Source organism: Schistocerca piceifrons, chromosome 5 (genome assembly GCF_021461385.2).
Source record: "Schistocerca piceifrons isolate TAMUIC-IGC-003096 chromosome 5, iqSchPice1.1, whole genome shotgun sequence".
NCBI classification, from domain to species: Eukaryota; Metazoa; Arthropoda; class Insecta; order Orthoptera; family Acrididae; genus Schistocerca; species Schistocerca piceifrons.
Window position 1 is genome coordinate 419,399,660 of NC_060142.1, and position 20,308 is coordinate 419,419,967.

Genomic DNA, 20,308 nt, shown 5'->3' on the forward strand with positions numbered 1-20,308 from the left:
AAAGCACTATTTGAAAGACTTTTGCAGCAACAAACAGAAGCACTTGTTTATATTCGTTGATAGTCAAGGATCCTCTCACTAGCATTAATTCATACATCATTATCCAGTGGGGATTAGTTCATTTCTATAGAGTTTGGCACATTGGTAGGTTGGAAGGCCGCATTCTGAGGCATCAAGGCATCACCAGTTTAGTACTGGAGGGAAGCGTGGAGGGAGACTAAGAGATGAATACACTAAGAAGATTCAGAAGGATCTGGGTTGCAGTAGTTATTCGGAGATGAAGAAGCTTGCACAGAGTAGCATGGAGAACTGCATCAAACAGTTCTCTGGAGTGAAGACCACAACAACAACAACAAGTCTGACTATCATTTATGAGTTTTCCACAAGTTATGGGACGGTTTGGTTGAAACGCTCGCGTAATGCCAGGAACAGATGCATAATAATTATTGGACCTAAAGACTGTAGTAATTTATATATAAGATAAGAAATGGACTCCGCTTAAAACATGTGTACTTACTTTGTTAAATGCTATTTCAACCCAAATATCAGCTGTTAAAAGAGATGTTTTAAAGTGTGGAATATGGTAATGATATGAAAGTGCCGCCACAAGATGAAGTAAAACAAAAGTCGGTCTCTATTTCTGATGAAATAGCTTGTGACAAAGAGGGCCAATTAAGGAATTTCGTATTAGTAGGTATAATGCTATAGATGTATTCTAGAATACCTGAATGGCAGTTTTGTAATAGCGCAAAACTGATTATCGCTTTCAGACGGGACGAATGAACATCAAACACCAAGATTATGAACACCATATCATTACTGGTATAACTTTCAAGTATGTCAAGAGTATTTGCGCAGAATACTGGACCCACATTAAAAATGGTTTCTACCTATTGATAAAACCCAAAAATTAAGTGACAGGAATATAGAAAAAAAATTCAAGACTGTTTTAAAAAGCTACATACATGTACACACCACCGTAATGTACATAACTCGAAAAAAAGGTGCCAGTATTCCACAGCATGGATAAATTTTCAAGCAGCTCAAGTAAGCAACCAGAGTGGCTGGGGAGAAAAAATTTTCCTTCGTATGTTCATATGAAACTAGCAATAATTGGTTACTGTATTAGAGATCTTAGTATGGCATTCAAGGGAAAAGTTAATGATACTGGTGATCATATGAGTTATAATTACACGATTACGCGAGGGAAAAAAACGTCGCAACTAGTCATAAAATGCATGTACAGAGTTGCAAGAGCGTTACGGGTGACATTGTGCTGAACAATAATTGTTAAGAGAAAAATTCGGTAAAGTCCACCATTTCTAATTCAATTATCTTTGAAATTAGCCAATCATGTCCGTGCGTGTTCGAATTCAATCAGCCTGTCAGAGATGGTGTTGCCGAAAGTGTGGTTTGTTTGGTTTCCTCGGTCTGAACAAGAAATTCTTGTTATCCTCCGAAGTCCAATTTTTCTGTAGCTCTCTCGTTCAGTTTGTTTGGTTTCCTCGAACTGACCAAGACATTCTTGCTAACTTTCAACGTCCAAGTTTTGTATCGCTCTCTTGATCAGTCTGAAAAAACCGAACGAGAAAGACTTTTGGAAGCACCGCCTCTGACAAGCTGCTCATATTTGTGCCTACAGTGGCCTGACTGGCTAACTTCAACGTAATTAAATCAGAAACGCCCCAACGTATCGAATTTTTTCCTGAACAGTTCTTTTTCAGCACAATCTACCCTGCAACAATCGTACAAGCTTTTCTTACAGTTTCTGATCACACTGTATATGCTACATTCAATCTTCTTGACAGTTTTGTACATGGGGACACATCGACAAAACGGAAAATTATCATAGCACGTAAAGTGATACATCAAAAATTACGACTACTGAGAGCAGAAGAGCTGACTAGGGAAGTACATCCCAAAAAAATTTGAACTTGCCACTGAAACCACTGTACGAGTCTCACAAGTAATTAACGAACTAACTGACAAGAACGATGTCATTATATAACACTGAGATATCAATTAAGATATAATACAAGGGGTCACCAGTGTGTAACAATATAAGTTAGATGGTTACTCAACAAAATTAAACAGAAATACAATACGTTTTAGAAACAGAGAACGTTTGCTAAACGTAATATTCTTAAGAAAATAATCGGATCTCAGCACTTGTGTACCAGAAGATATAAAACCATTCAGAAATACTATTGCATTGAATGATAGGTGTGGTTATATGAGGGGTAATGTTACATTCAGCACAAGGGAATGAACAATTTATCTACGCAATATATATTTTAGAGCAACCAAAATGAGGTCGTAGATTGTTGAAGACTGTTGATGCCGTCAGCAAGCATTGGAAATACAACTCACATGAACAAGACTATTTCACTTATTTCAGAATTATGAGAACAACACAGTACCGATTAATGGAGACAGTGATTTATGAACTTCACAAACCAGCACGATAAAAATTTTCACTTACATATGTTTTAACACATGGCAGGCAGATCTTGTAGATATGAAACGAATGTGCATGAAATGGTGAAGTTTTCGGAGATGTGCGTATATGTTAATGATTATTGATATATATCCCAGTTGCGTGGACAATGGAGCAATTAATACAAAGTGAAACCAATCAAATTCCAGACTGATCACACAGGAGACCTCTACATTCGTTACTTCAGCACCTTAATAGAAAGGACGGAGAGGCACAGCACACAGCAACATTCGGCATTCTCACTGAAACTGGTACACTTGCTTAATATCGTGTAGGGCGCCCACGAGCAAGCAGAAGTGCTGCAACACGATGTGTCAAGGACTCGACTGATGTCTGAAGTAGTGCTGGAGGGAACTGAACCACGAATCCCGCAGGGCTGTCCATAAATCCGTAAGAGTACGAAGGGGAGATTGGGGGGGGGGGTGGGGGGGAATCTCCTCTGAAGAGAACGTTGCAAGGCATTCCAGATATGCTCAGTAATGTTCATGTCTGGGGAGTTTGGTGGCCAGCAGAAGTGTTTATAAACTCAAAAGAGTGTTCAGTGTTCCTGCAGCCAGTCTGTAGCAATTCAGGACGTGTGGGATGTCGCATCGCCTACTTTTTGTAGCAGCAGTAACCGATCTAACAACTGCGCCAGACACTTGATGTCTTATATAGGCGTTTCCATATCTCTGTACTTGAATACGCGTGCCTATTCCAGTTTCTTTGGTGCTTCAGTATATATATATATATATATATATATATATATATATATATATATATATATATATATATATATATATATAAAGTGTGTGTGTATGTGTGTATGTGTGTGTGTGTGTGTGTGTGTGTGTGTGTGTGTGTATGTGGAGCAATTCAGCCTTCAGGGGTAATTTGTATGGACTGATATAGCTTCACAATTAATTCAACAGTATAACCAACAAATCGTACATGGTACAATAAACCTGAATCCAATTGACCTTCAAGATGATAACCTAAATACAGAACACAGTCATATGTAATTGGTAGATCCAGACAGATTGAGATTAACGTTGATGGTTTCATCCGCATCTCCAAATAAAAGACCGCCTTCGAGAACTCAAACATAGAGTTGAGCCCCGAAACAGTACCCAGACGAATCGCCACTAAAAAGTTGTTAAAATTTTAACTAGTGATGCAGGAGCCAGGACTGACCGAACGCCCAAGTCTCTGAACAGTGCATAATGATATCATGGAAGATACGTACTGATGACACAGGAAAGTGTCACAAGAAGGCCTAGATGTAACACAACAGTAACTATTCAGCGTCTGATCCATCAGAAATGAGCATCTGAAAGACAAAGTTACGAAAGTCGGAAGCCACCAGGACAGTTAACCAAACAGGGAAACCACTACACACATCATTGCAATCCCCACTACAGCAGAGCCTATGGGAAACACTTGCATAGACACTTTACCTTTCTTAATCAATTATCCCCATTGCAACTGTCACGTGGAGCGGGGAGGCTAGATCAGTCGGCCGTCTCCATGCGTAGCTGCCTATGATCATCTATGGAACAGTAAGTCTCGCTGGGAACATTCTCCAACTGCAAACTGCAGTGACAACTACAGGTAATCACTAATGGGGTGTAGAGACAGCTATCAACCTTGTGCCCTTAGGTCGAAATCAGCATGGCGACGTGTAATTCAGTCTGGGCTGATGGGCAAGTCTCCTGGGTACATATCGTCGAAGTTGATAAGAGCACTTTGGAGATAAGCTTGCAGAACTGCTTTCCATTGCCACCCAGCATGTGTCACACTGGCTACGCCACCAAGGGGGAGGGGGCGGGGGGTCACTGAACGATCATGATATAATGACTTTCACAAGAGTCGACCACTATGCAACAGTACTGCCAGGTGGATGCAAACTTGCTACTGCTCTTGGGGTGCAGACACAACTGGTCCGACTGAGCTTCCGGCACTCTGAGAAGACAATTCTGTCTTTCTGAACAATAATTACGTCACTGAGAATAATGTTTTCTTGGTGCTCTCAGGCGAAAAAGCATCCTTATTACTGCACACTGGTTGGCACAATCCGGACGACTGTACATATCTTAGACCACACCCCTATTATACCACCCTGGTCAGTGAAGGTGTGTTTCCAAAGTGCAATGAACAAATCCTAGGATCTATATACCGAATGACATAGGAGATAACGAAGTATCAGGGACTTTCTACATGGAAGAAATAAAAAACTAGTGTACAATCTTCAAACTCAGAAAGCATCCATCTTGCGAGACATTTCCAAACGCGTAATCTAAGATAATTAAATGTTAAGTCACATGTGCACGCGACTTAATATGCCGCTGCTAATGGTATGTGTCGTTTCCATGATATCATTATGCCACCGTCAGAGCGCGTCACAGGAACAAGAAGACATTAAAAATCGGCGTATACAGCAAATGATATTTGCGCCTTGGAGAGTAAATGCTTCAACTTTAAGAATTCATTAGCCTCTGTAAGTGTATCTACATGTTGCACGTTCTGTGTAGAGCAATTCCTCTGATTATCTTTTAATTTATCACTTGTATAGAACACATTCGGGCACCGAGAACAAGCATACCATGAATTGTTGCAAATTTAACAGGAATGAAATAAGGCATCACATATTCTTTATTCTGCTGTAGGTTTTCTTGTTGTCATCAGAGATGAGCAACAAGTCTGCATATTTCTAACAGAAATCGAAAAAGTGAATGGAACCGACAGCTATATGTGCAGTTGTATTATCACTGGGCTTGCATACATCCAGGCTGTATACTTGAGTTGATATGTGAGGTTTCTGCCTCTTACATTTACCGATATCGTGGACTGTCATGGGATAATCTTTCCACTGTGTTTATAACGTGTGGAATCATAAAGGCCATATTTATTAGTACGCTCAGTAAATAACTTAAAATTATTATCACAAGTCGGAAGAGACCATGAGGAGCAAAATTCAAAAAAATTATCGTTACCCTTTTTAGTAACTATATCCCTTGGAAGGAGAATATACAAAAATTCACTGTTACATGGTTTATACATGTATGTGAGTAAGTCCTAGCACAGGACTCCACTCAGAGATTACCGGAACCTGTTTTTCAGAATTCAGAGAATCAAATCTGTAAATAGTTATAGATGTGTTTCTCGTACCACTGAGTGAGTCAGGTGCCCACGATATCTCACCAGCTTTGATCCACATACATATAACCTATGCCTCAGTAACATAACTGTTTGCTCGCGGAAAAAGTTTAGAAATTGTGTACTCGCGGAAAAACAATGCTCTGCACTTAATGATTGGATATTGCAGATAGTTTATTATCTTGAAATGCCCCATTCCCAAACAGGGTTGCAGCCATTTGGTAATATGACTGGGTCCCAATAATCAACCGTTTTGTCGATCTGGGCATGCGATACCCTATTCAAAAGCTTACACCAAATCACTGAATAATGCAAGTCCGTAATCCAGCTTATCTCAGGTACTTCATTTGTAGAACAGGCAGAGCTGCTAATGTTAGTCGATAGATTTACATTATTATTACGCCACCACCCTCCAAGACTGCAAATGCTGCTGTTTGGTGCCAGTTGAGGTGTGCATGGAGCAGTTTGATTTTCAGCTCACAACTGCTTTGTGCATCGGCAAGTGCCTGGACGATTACTGTACAATAATGGCAGAACATTTTAAGTAGCCAGTTTAAAGAGGTATTACAGCAGTGTGCCAGTAAACATATACTCATATACAAATATCATCCCCAGGGACATTTTGCGCACAATATGATGAAAGAATTACGCTGTCTCTGGAGAACATACTGTGTGTTCAAAAATTCTAGATGAGCAATGCCGGAATTCGAGAAGATTTTGAATGGATTACCTCAGTAAAGGAAAGAAATGTCTCCTTTAGAAATAGTAAGCAAAAAGATATTATATGTACCATTAATTTCGTTAACAGGCAGGCCACCAGATGAAAGTGGCCAAATGATCCTACTAGGTGATCTATTACATGACCAATTTAAGTAAAACGCTGATCACAGACTGCTTAAAACAACTAGCAGATATGGGAACCAGTGATTCAGTTGGGAGATTTAGTAAAGTTCAAAGTATAATAAAGAATCAAGGAAATGTTCTTCCATCAATTTAATGGTCCACTGGAAGTCAGTGAGATACCACATCTCCATGCATTACTGCTGCCATTGTCTGGAGCTGTTAAAGATTCATATAGTGTGCACCATGTGAAACCATTTCTTAAAATGAGAGACTACGAAACAATCAAAGGGATACTGACCAGTGAATTTTGTTTATACCATGAAGACCCTGCACTAACAAGTAGTCTAGTATCATTCACCTCTTGTTAGGTCTTTTTCTGATTAATAGAGACAAGTCTTTGATGACTAGTAGCTCAATGAACTACTTAATTAGTAGAGAGATCATTGATGGTAGTTATAAGATATATTGGAGAGATGAATGAAAATAATGGAGAGTCAAGAATAATGTATTCTTAGGTAAGGTGGGGCTTAATAATTATTAACTGTTGTGAATAAATTGATAGGAGAAGAGTGTGAATAATAATATTCATTATAAATAATACTGGGACTATTCCTTCATATCAAGCTATGGTTATGGATAAGGACCAATTTTCTTGCAACTGGTATGTTACCAACAAATTCTAGTCACTTCATAGGGAGAAAGAGCGAATACCTACTAAAAAAAAAAAGATTTTATAAGCAGTAAATTAAATGAATGTAAGTGTGTTACATTCGCAAGGAATGTTTTCCAAATGAAGCATTAGAGGATGGATGATATTTTGGTTCAAACAGGAATAATGCCAAAATAGGATTAATGATGGTGCAGGAGGTGAAAAATAAGGCATTGAGAACATTTGAACGAGTTATCAATATTATAGGGAGACATACGGGGATGCGTATACAATTGATTTGAGGACCATGGGCATCTGTGGCAAAGTACGCACATGGAGGTGGTGTCAGACATTACTAATTGGAGCTATGAAAAGAGTTCACATTTCATTACTAGTTAGTAATTTTGTGCCAGGAGTTGCTAAGGGAAAGCATTCGAACCTGGCACTGTAAAACATGCTTCACGCTATGTAGTTTAGTTTGAAGCATCACACAGACTTTATAGAACATGCATATTCAGTATATAATGTTTTACATTCTAAGAGTTTTACATTCTAAGAGTTAACTGTACTTTGTTGCCCCCCCCCCCCCAGCCACTTCCATAAGCCTTGTTATTATTAAATGGCTGAATGCTAAATCTGAGCATCATTGCAGTCAAGTGCACTTATTATAAGTGGAATATGAGAATTGCATATGCTGCAATTAGACACACAGAATGAAAGAAATTTACCATATACCAAGTCACAAAAATACATACTGTGTTGTTAACAATATGGGATTTGCTTCTCAAAATGAGATCTCGAGGAATTGTACTTGAATTATTTATTTAGATGGTAAATTTATATCTGTTGCCTTCATTGTAAAAATTAAACATGAAGTTATGATTGAAGCATTGTTAAAGAGTAATGATTACAAGCTGATGAAGTATGACCTTGTTATGATATCCTAATATTTTTTTATCTATAGGATTCGAGAAAGTAATGGTTAAAGCGTCCACATTAGCACTGCAGATGACGAGTAGTTAACAGAAGTGATCATGAAATTACAAAAAGCTACGGAATAATAGTTCCCTGGTAACAAGTGGAGACATGTATGTTAATTATGGATAGAAATGCAAGATGTCATCAATGTCATCCAACAGGTGTAATATGTGATTATAATTTACTGAATATTTCTGAAGAGTCTGCCTAGGAAGCATATAGTATGCTAAATCTATTAATTCATAAGATTAGTTTTCAGGTGGCACTAGAAGTGGTTACATTATGACAACTTGGTATTTACGATATTTACCTAGCAGGCTTACAATGAGGCTAAACTAAATGTATACGCAAGAACAATTCAATCTATAGAGTGTAATGTCTACTAATGATCATAGACTTATTTTGCCCAATAGGTGTAAGTAAAATACAAGACGCTATAATGATGTATTAGGTATTCAGCTTGGAAGGCATATAATAATGACACAATAATGCTATATTGTAAGTGAGGTGGTCTGAAGCTCTAGCAATACAATCTCTATGATCTGTATTAGAGATAACGTTCACTTAAGATTGCTAGCATTTGCTGAGAACTAATCAATTGAGATAAGGTGCTTATGTTGTATATACATTTGTAGAAGGATTAATGTATTAATATTTCAAAAGGTAGTAGATTAAATTTCACTAAAAGAAATTTCATCTCAAAAGAAAGTTTAGTGTAACTATTCCACATTATTCATGGAAGTTTGAAATTCAGAAACATGCACGCACTAACAGTGCACTAAAGATATAGGCTCTCATATACAATGACCGCCTTGTCACCTGTAACGCTACGTTAGTGAATATGAATATAGGTGAGAAGGCAATGTAGCTAGAACTAATGCATGTCAAGACGATTAAGTTGAATGTATTTCCGTTATCTGTATCCAATTACTACTTTTCTTCCATAAATTGTTTTCTTTTGATTCATGTCGATAGTAAGGCGATGCAGTACAGTAATGGTAGGTTCTTCACTGCTGTCACCAGAGACGTTGAACTACTCAGTGTCACAACTGAAGCGATAGCCGTTGATGGCGCAAATGTACTGCCACTGACTGTTGTGAAACTCTGATTCTCAATTTGCAGTAAGAGTAAAATGTAATTGATAATGAAATAGTTCCAATGATGCAAAAATTAGTCTGCTGTTGTCTGCTAGTAAGGTCATACATATTGTCTTATGTAATAGGAATGCACTAGATGTGAATTGTATTAATCAGTAATGTATCTGTCAAGCGATCTGACTAATAAACTTGATCAGAATTCAGTATTAGATGTTGCTCCATTGACATGCCTAATAACTGTGTTATTGAACCTTCCTATCCAGTCAGCACTCTCTTCTGTTGCTCATATCTCCATTTTAAGGGTATTCATGTTTGCACACAATTCAAACACATTTATAAACTGTTTTATATTTGTTTTTAAATCATCAATATTGCATGCACCAAAGGGAATGTGGACAACTTTACCACCTACTAGATATACCTTACAGTTTACCAGTGTGGTATTTTGAATTGCATTATATGACTCCAGCTCTGTCAACGAAAAACTCCAATACTTTTTGCTAAAATCCAGTGGTGGAAAATAAATTACACATAGAATTGAAGACCTTCCTTTTAACATAACATGCCACTACCAATAAAGTTAGAGTGATGTGTGGATGTGTATTGTCTAGTTTTTATATATAACTCATTTCTGCAAACACAATGAGAAACATAGTACAAAAATTTCATTCCAATGAAAACTGTAGAACACCTAGGTGAAATAATGATAGGTTGGAAATCTCCAAACAAATTGAAGTAACACAAGTTATTTCCAGTTTTCTTAACATACGCCACCACATGCATTCCACAACCTACCTCAACATCTAAATTCATATTTCCACATTCATCCATTTTTCATATAGTTGTATTGCACATAAACACTCTGTGAAATCTTACATTGAGGAACTTTTTCATGTATTTAAGCAAATCTGTATTTGTGAGAAGCTTGTTGGGTAGAATACCTAAGCACATCTTTTTTACTTATGAACAATGCCATAGCATGTTGGTATAGTTTCAAAAATAATAGTTTTCCTATAGTTAGAAATTCCATAATTCTATTGTGTATTTTGTTGTCATCAAACGGTCCTTCTGTGTTTTTCGCGTTTCTCACTGTTCTAGCATTGACAGTGGCTCCTACTACTAAAGACCCTATGACTCAAAAACCTGCTAATGCAGGTATCAGGAAAGGAATAAATCCATCTGATTTTGTATGTATTGTAAAAACCCTAGGTGTTTTAATTGATCTATTTCCAAATTTCGACTTAGAAGTAGTTTAACTGCTGCAAAAAAAAAAAAAAAAAAAACAAAAAACAAAAAAAAAAACTTTAATTTGTTTTGATCAGCGAACTCCATGTATAAGTCACTGGAAACTTAGACCAGCACCCAGTTTAACTTTGGCACACATTATTTTATGAACGTTTAATGCTGCAACATCTGTTCTTAAATATCTGCTTGAACCTGTCAGCTAAAATATGACCTGCTATGTAATGTTCAGTCCTGTTTTTATTTGCAGCATATCAGATATCATGCTGTTTACAGGCCTTATCTAGCAAGTTACGACTTTTATCACCTTGTTCTGATCATTTCCGTAACTTTGTTCCCGGTTGTGTGTTAGAATAAGTAGTCCTACAGGGAGCTTGCCGGGAAAATTACCACCCCCACATACAATGTGCCTGCCTCCTAGCACTCACCAAAAACAACTGTGTTGGTTGCTGCTTTGGTTTCGTTATGCCACATCACTGTCGTCAGTCCGACTGTCATCTGATGGTGGAAATGCTGTCATATATTCTGTGACATATGATGACACATTCAACGAGAAAAACGTCTGGCTGACTAGTTTTCTGTACTCCTTCTGTGAAGAAACTGCTGGCAGTTTCGTTGGCCCTGCGTCGTTCAGGATATAGGTCCTTGTGTTTGTTTATTTGCAATTCAGAAACCGTAAATATCTCTGTTGATCAGTTTCGTAAGTATGGTTTCTCGAATACAGTCTTCCTTTTGGAGATACAGACGATATTACCAATGTGAAATTTTTGTTTTGCATGGACCTACCATTCAAATATGACTGTATACTATATACTGTAAGATCTGCCATACATAAATCATCTAAGCCATGCATTAAAATACATACATGGAAATATTTTCCATGCAGGTTTGTGAAGTTCAATTTCATATGTTGAGTGTATATAAAACTGCCCCTACTACCACCATAAATAGCATTACTTGGAGGTTTAATTATATTCTTGTATTTATTGCTACAATTGTTTTTATGTCATCATTGCTTTTCTCATAACCATTCATCATACATAGTATTTCTGCCTGAATTTATGTATTCTGGTACATATCAACTGAGTTATGTTTTTTTAGCTAGTAGATTTAATAAACCAGGTGACAATGCATGTTCTCTGTCCACAGTATGTATTGCATTCCTGATCAATTTTATTGGGAATTACCCAATTTATATGGTCACACACTACTGTCATGGTATCTTTTATCTAAATTGATATTTCATTGTTCTCCAGAAAATGTGTCAATCGTATCAGCATCGTATTCTTTTATTAACTGCTTGTGAGAGTCGTTCAGTGGATTCAGTAACAGGTTTAAATTTTTCTTCAAGATTTTTCCCTAGTCAACTCTCTCAGTAATCGTAATTTTTGTTGAATTATATTAAGTATTACAATAATTTTCGGTTTTAAGGACGTGTTGCCTCGTACTAAACAAAGACGGAGGACAAATGCAGCTTATATATACACTTTCACACTAATTTTTCCAATTTTTCTTGTCATCCCATCAATTTTTATGTTGACTGCATTGTGCATATTATCTAACCAAATACTAAGAACTCTAATATGTTTGTCAATCATTACGAGTTTTGTGTCAACATACAAACGTAAATTTGGTTTCTGCACCTTCTCAGGCTGCACATGTGAACATCTTGAAAATTTACTGATACTGTGATGTACTGAGACCTTTTCTTTCGATTACACAGGCCAACGATGGAAAAAGTTTTTGCTGAAAGTATCTTATTCTTATTTTTTTTAGTGAGTGAAATCCAAATATGATACTTAAAAAACTGTATCACCCACCATTTCTTCACATTTCACAGTTAAATATATTAAATTAAGCGATTTTTTAAAGAATTTAACAGCTTTTATATAATTAAAATAATTTAAAAACGAGGTGTAATGAATGTGGATGACGTTGGTAGCACTGCTGAAAAACATTTGGTGGCAAAAATGGTCGATTCTATTTTTGTATCAACAGATGGTGGTTTGTTTACTGTCAACCTAACCTCACTTTCCCGTTTCCTGCATATGTGCTCAGAACAATGTCTAATTGTGGTTGCAAAAACTCTACTGACAGTTTTTGTTATATTTGTGGTATATCTGTGATTAAAAAACACCAAAGAAAGATTACAGACTTTGTGAAAAAGTTTTATGTATCATACTTTGGATGAAAACTTGGTGATCAAGATAAATCTTGGGCGCCGCGTAAGGTACGTTATGTTTGTGTTGAAGATCAGAGAAAATAGTCCAAAAGGTGAAAAAAGCCTTTAGATTCAATATTCCTTTGATATGGAGGGAGCCAAGAAATCATTCCAATGATTGCTACTTCTGTAGTGTTGATGTTACTGCTCATAATTCGAAAAACGAGAAGATAATATGCTACCCTAACCCTCCAAAAGAGAGAGCAGCAATTTTCCAAGTTTTTTCAATAAGAAAGTGATTTAGTGTACTGCACAGACATTGCTAGTCTGTTGAATGAGTTTGGTATTGAACACAAAAAGGAAGACTGGAGGCTGTTCATTGATTCATCCAAAACTAGTTTAAAGGCAGTTTTATTACACAGTGATAACACATATGCATCTGTACCTGTTGGGCAGTGTGTACATATGAGAGAAAGCTATGAAAACCTAGAAATAGTTCTGAATAAAATAGGCTATTCAGCTCATGGTAGGATGATATGTGGCGATCTTAAAGTAACAGTCATGCTCCTTGGTCAGCAAGGTGGCTTTGCCAACATTTCATATTTCTTGTGTGACTGGGACAGTAGAGCTAGGGATCAACTCTGGTGCAGAAAGAACTGGCCTGTGAGGGGGTCTTTAAAACCTGGTGAGAAGCACATTCTACGCAAAAGTATTGTAGATCCAAAAAACGTACTCCTACCACCTCTAGATATAAAGGTAGGCCTAATGAAATAGTTTGTAAAGGCTTTGCCTAAAGATGGACCATGTTTTAAGTATCTCTTCCAAAAGTTTCCACACCTTTCAGAAGCTAAATTAAAAGAAGGCGTCTTTGTCGGACGTGACATTAGAAAATTGATGTTTGATGTTAACCTCGAATCCACAATGACCTTAAATGAGAGAGAAGCATGGGTATCATTCAAGCTAGTCGTAACAAAGTTCTTAGGACATGAAAAAGAAACAGAATATTTTTCTATTATAGCTACAACGTTAAAGAAGTCAAAAACTTTAGGATTTTTAATGAACCTGAAAGTTAACTTTTTGAACAGTCACGTTGATTACATCCTGGACAATATGGGAGATGATAGTGAGAAGCAAGGATAGCGTTTTCACCAGGACATTAAAGTGATGGAAAAATGCTACTAAGGCCGCTGGAACACCGACATTATGGGGGACTACTGTTGGTCACTGCGCCGAAAAGTTCAGCAAGCGAATCATCGTAGAAAAGCTACACAAGAAGCTTCAAATAACAAAGAGAAAGAAAATACAAACCAGTTCCAGCTGAAAAGTGAATTTCCCCGTTAACCATATAACATAAGATTTTTATACTATATAGTAAAAAGTATATTACTCGAAAACTGTGGGTGATACAAAAAACCTAAGGCTAGATTTGGATCCAGTTCATAAAAATCTATAAAGATCAGCTATCAAAGCAAAAAGGTTTAAAAAAAAAAATTTTCTTTGACCTGTGTTATATATACGAGTATTATGCCAGTATGTGCTTTTCTGTATCTTTTTAAAACACTCCTGAAAATTTCTTTTGCATCACTCATCATCCAATTTTTGTGTTTTATCAATAGGTAGAGAACCACGCTTACTGTGGTTCCAGCAGTGTGCACAAATGCTTCTGAAATCATTGAAATCATATCCATGGTGACATTATGTTCACAACTGTGTTTCATGTGCATCTTATCGTGTTTGAAAGCGAAAATAAGATTTACATAGTTCCAGACTGTAGCGCATAGAACCACTCGGCCACACTGGCCGGCGCTTTTGAAGTGTTATACCTACCAAATGAAAAGCCAATTCTAATGTGGTCCTACTTCTCGCAAGCTGTATCATCGGAAATACGGTTTTACTTTATCTGGTGGTAGCACTGGCATGTTATCACTACAGTCCTTATATGTTGTATCTTCAGCACCTGACATTATCTCTTTTAACAACCTTATATTTAAGTTGTTGCTGAGTAGCCGACATTGTGTTCCATTCGATAATTTTCGGGTCGAGACCTGAGAGCATGAAGTTATGTGCGTCCAGTCCGTTGTTGGTCTGTAAGAAGTAAGTCCAGTAGTGGGAAGATAATCTTAAAAATTCTGGCCAGCTTTAGAAGTTATTTCAACCGACTCTGTTGCTAACCGCCGCTAACCTGAGAAACAGACGCTACCTGGTGGATTTGAGACAGTTCGTGCACAATGTCCAAAATTCGAATGCTGGGTTTTCTTCCGTCTTCTAAACCGTGGACTATCTTCACCTGCAACCCTGGAAGAGGACTCTGGAGCCAAAAAGGAATGAAGATGTACTGAGAATTTAAAATGGAACCAATCACACATTATCTTTTACAGATCCACTAGCAGAAAAATATGCTTTTCTGATTAATATTTCATTCACATTTACTCAGTTGACCAACAAGTTTAAGAAAAGGAAATTGTTTTAAAAAATTATTGACTGGATTTTCCAAATAACGATATGTCGTGTACGACACATTGGTGTTCGAGACAAGCAATCAGAAAAATATAGTTGGATAATATATTGCTTTTATATATGATAAACTTAAGTGAAAAGAAGACCAGTATGTAATAATCATTTATTTACATAACAGTCCATTTAAAAGAGCCATATTTTTTTCAGAGAATTCTATGTGCAGTCTAGAATAGCAAAGACATGATATATTCTAAAAAAATACCTTTACTTGTTCAGTTGTTGCCGTTATTGACTTTCCAGTATATACGAATGACATATGGTTTGCATATGTGGAGAACTTCTCTTGTAAGCGTCTGCCAATTTAGTTTGTAACGGTATCACACTTATTAAATTATCCTTTCACAATGCTTTTCAGTATTCGTTCGATTGTCTTTACCTCTTCCATTAGTACAACTTGATAAGGGTGTTACAAGTTTCTAAGTTTTCTCCAGCGTATCTCAGACTGGTATCTTCTGCAAACAGTTTTATGTGATGGTTTTACTTTAGGTCACTGTGATCGGTTAGTCGTAGGTAACGTACGGCTCTCACAGTTTGCAGCCGTTTATCTCCAATAGCGTAACCGATCAGTAATCGATCCCTTCGCTTACTTCCAACGAGACTATATTTTTTGCTTGTTACCTAATCAAAATACAGGCATTTACATTGTTTACAGTAATGAATAAGTAATTTACCTGTTTCTACGCTATAAAGTACCGATTTGGTGCTCTTTTTACTCCTACTAGTTAACGTCGCTTATATATTAATTTTAAGGTTATTCTTCATTAATTTATAACATATTTTATATATTCGTTTTACCGTCATTTCCAGTTTGATCTCATCTTTGTTAGTGCCAGTCTTATTGATCAGTTTGGATGTACTTATTATTACTGGTTTCAGAGTCAGTCACGCTTCGGAAATACTAGCTTCCTCACTTTTGCTAAAATATAAGACTGTCAAGATTACCACGAGTTAATTCTTCTTCGTGTATTCCGTTATCGAGAGCTGCACTTTTATAGTTCCATGTAGTCCTTCGTTCGCAGCGCACGACAATGCATCAGGTGGGTCGTAGATAGAAATATATTGCAGATTTTATGGCGAACATTATGGGCGTTCGCGTAGGAAATGCAAGTACGTATGTAGAGAATAAGCCGCCCTCTCCTGGAGCAACGCTCCATAACTGATTATATGGCCTGGAAATAACGGCACTGTTACGGCGTTTCGCGGAGGTACTGATTTCTTTCAATTCCTCGCACACCCGTAAAGAGTGGTTTGGCGAAGACTAAGAGATTAATATCGTTTTCACGAGACGTTGGCGTTAGGTGGTTGATACCTGATCTTCGCAGGCACATCACATCTCAAAAATCTATATTCGCTATACATCATGTTTTTTCTTTAACTGTGTCCCTCGATTTTTGTCAGTCAGCAGTACTTACGACTAATGTGTTACATGTTCTCATAAGGCTTAGTGCTCTGTTTACTATCCTTAATGGCGTCGTATGGGGTCTGCTGCTTTTTCCTGTTTTCGCAAATTTATTTTTAATTTTAACTTTGTTGTTCGATGCATTTCCTGTTGCCACAGTCGTTTCTTGACCTTCGTGAGGGAGGTCGTTGAGCCATTGATCAGCGAATCGTGTTAACTCTGTTCCGTTCTGTCGGCTTTTCTATTACAGAAATATCCGGACACTCCTGTGTAGTGCGGAATTGACGACTAGATGTTACGAGAGGTCACTTTTCACTCGTTACTATTACCAAACAGCATCTCCTTATAAAATGAATCAGCTTTTTCCCAATGATTAGACACACCACGCCAGTCCATCCTAACACTTCTGAGTTAGATTACCTCGCTTATCAAGTTTCACTTCCCCTCTCACAATTTGTTCTTATATGAATAACGTGTTTCCAATTGGACTGAAGCTTCCAGAAATGGACGATATTTATGGTTCATTCAAAATAATATAGTAACTCATTTTTTTTCTTTGTACGGGTCCAAATACACAAAGTCGTGAAACAGATAAAAGAAAAGAAAAAGAAAGAAATATATATACTATTTTCAATAGATTCATACAGAATATTAAACTGGTGGTGATACCGCTGCATAAATATTTAAAGGATAATAATATATTCGTCACTGAGCAAACTGGAACAGTGGTCGCTTCATAATGAAAATCGTCCGATCATAACTGAGGCAGTTTTAGCCGATATGCAGGATGAACAACAAATTAGGGGACGAACTTCAGGAGGTGATTCTGACTGTAAAAGGAAGAAAAAGCATCTCAACATATATCCTAAAATGGACTGTGAGTCTGTAATAATGCACGTGAAATAAAGCCGTTTTTGTCAGCAGAGGACACCTGTGATCTTTGTATCAGGTGAGATTATCGTCCTATAAATTACTGCCTTGGTCACGCGCTACTTCTTTAAACTGTCCGCCCCTGTTAGCTGAGTGGTTTGCGCTAAGGAATGTCGTATCTAACCGCCAGGGTTCGATCCCCGGCTGGGTCGCACATTTTCTCCGCTCAGGGAGTGGGTGTTGTGTTGTTCTTATCATCATGATTTCATCCCCATCGACACGCAAGTCGCCGACGTGGCATTAACTCGAAAGACTTGCACCAGGCGAACTGTTTACCCGACGAGAGGCCCTAGCCACACGGCATTTCCATTTTATTAAAACTGAGTACCTATTTCGGCTTTGTAAACATCACCATAATTAAAAATTGTAGCAGCAGACTCACAATCTACATTTTGCAGCATCACGTCTATAGATGATGAGCTACTCCGAGCGAAACCGATCATCGTTAATAAATAAAATTTAAAAAAATTGTTTTTCATTCATTATCTCTCTAGTACCATGTAATGCCTTAACACATGCCATGCGCTATCATCCCATTGCGTCTTCTTGTTTGTGTTTTTCACATGTTCTTTTCCTCGTCGATTCTACAGAGAATCTCCTAATATCCTGCAGTATGAATTCACTTAGTTTGCAGCATCTTTCTGTAGCACCATATCTCAAACTCTTCGAGGGTCCTCTTTTTCGGTTACCTGCAGTCGTTGAATCTCTTCCACACAATTCTGTGTTCCAAACGTACACACTCTCTTATATCCCCTAGGTTGATGTTAAGGTTAGCCTGTCTCATTTCTGCTACTCTTCATTACTTGCATCTATCTTTGATTTTCTCTCAATCCATAAGGCTTCCATTCAACATGTCCTGTAACTCTCGCTCACATTCACCGAGAATAATAATGTCATTAGCGAATCTTATGATTTTATTTCACCCTTCACTTGGATGCGTGACCATCCGGTCCTCCGAGCGCTGTTGCCATGCGGGGTGCATTCACCCCCTGAGGAGCTACTTAATCGAGAATTAGCGGCTACCATCTCGTAAATTGATATACAGCCGGGAGAGCAGTGTGCTGACCATATACTCCTCCATATCCGCATCCAGTGACACCTGTAGGCTGAGGATGACATGGCGGCCGATCGGTACCATTGAACCTTCATGACCTGTTCGCGCAGAGTTTAGTTTAGTTTTAATTTTAACAATATTCGTGAATCTTTCTTTTATTTCTGCTATTGCTTCTTCGATTGAACAGTAGGGACGAAGGCTGCCCTCTTGATTTACAACCTTTTCACTCCGGGCACTTCCTTTTTCGTTTTACATGCTTATTGTTTTCTCTAGATTCTTCTCCCAGTATGGGTGGTTTGATAAGTTTGGTGAATTTCTGTGAAAGAATGGAATATTTTTCTAACACCTTCGTCGTTGGTAAGCTTGATTATTCCAAGGATCGTATAAAGAATTCAATGATATACAACGCACAGTTTATTGTTGGCAGTCGTCTGACTTGGTCGGTGTGACGATAGTTGTTGAAAATTTCTTGCTAGTATTAAATTTTTTCATTTGAAGGGTAGGACTGCCACACAGATCAAAACAGAAGTGGATGAAGTTCACGCAGACTTTGCACTATAACTGAAGACCATTTGCTTTTGGATTAGCGAATTTTAGTGCGATCGGACAAGCACCGAAAACGAAGTGCTCTCGGCCGTCCATTTGAAGTCACCACAAAAGAAACCATCGACAAAATCCATGATAGTGTAATGCGAGACCACCGAATAAAAATTCGTGAGATTGCTGATAGTGTAAACATCTCACCAGAGTGAATGCATAATATCCTGCAAGGAGAATTGGCTTTGAAGAAGCTGTGTGCGAGGTGGGTGCCGCGATTGCTCACAGTCGACCTAATGCGCAGCTGGTACAACACTTCAGCACAGTGTCTGGCGTGTTTAATCACAACCCGCAAGATTTTTTGCGCCGATTTGTGACTCTTGATAAAACTGAATCCATCATTACACATCAGAGTCGAAACAGCCATCAAAACAATGGACAAAGGCTGGTGAAAGTTCACCGAAGAAGGCAAAGACCTTTCTCTCAGCTGTTAATAATGGCCATCGTTTCTTGGGATTCCCAGGGAATGGGCCTCATGGAATACTTGGAAGAAGGCAGAACCAAAACTGGATCCTATAGTGCTTCATTGTAGGATCGTTTGAAACTTGAGCTGGCTGAAAAAAGACAAAAATGAAAAACAAAGAAGTGTTCTTTCATCACGATAAGAGACTACCCCACACATCAGAGATAACAGTGGCGAAGGTGCATTATTTTGGTTTTGAAATGGTTCGTCATCCACCCTGTTCAGCAATCTTTGCCACACGTGACCTTTCGTTTACTGGGAAGAAATTTTCATAAAATGAGGAAGTGTTAGCCGCAGAGTTTCAGAGAATCTGTTTTTCCGACTGGATGGGAAAACTAGGATTGCTGACTCAGTGTATTCACTCAAAGCAGATTATATGGAGAGGTAAGGTGATTTGTGTACGAAATAAACATTTCTCGTTGCTTTTTTACAAGACTTAAGAAGTGGTCCTCGTAATTACTTTATTGCAGATTCACAATCAATTTCTGGACATGTGTTTACATGCTCTGTTTTGTTCCTTTTTCTGTCAGGTCTCATCTCCCGAAGTTTCTCGCCGGCCACGGTGGCCGAGAGGTTCTAGGCGCTTCAGTCCGGAACCGCGTGACTGCTACGGTCGCAGGTTCGAATCCTGCCTCGGGCATGGATGTGTGTGATGTCCTTAAGTTAGTTAGGTTTAAGTAGTTCTAAGTTCTAGGGGACTGATGACCTCAGATGATGTTGAGTCTAAGTCCCATAGTGCTCAGAGC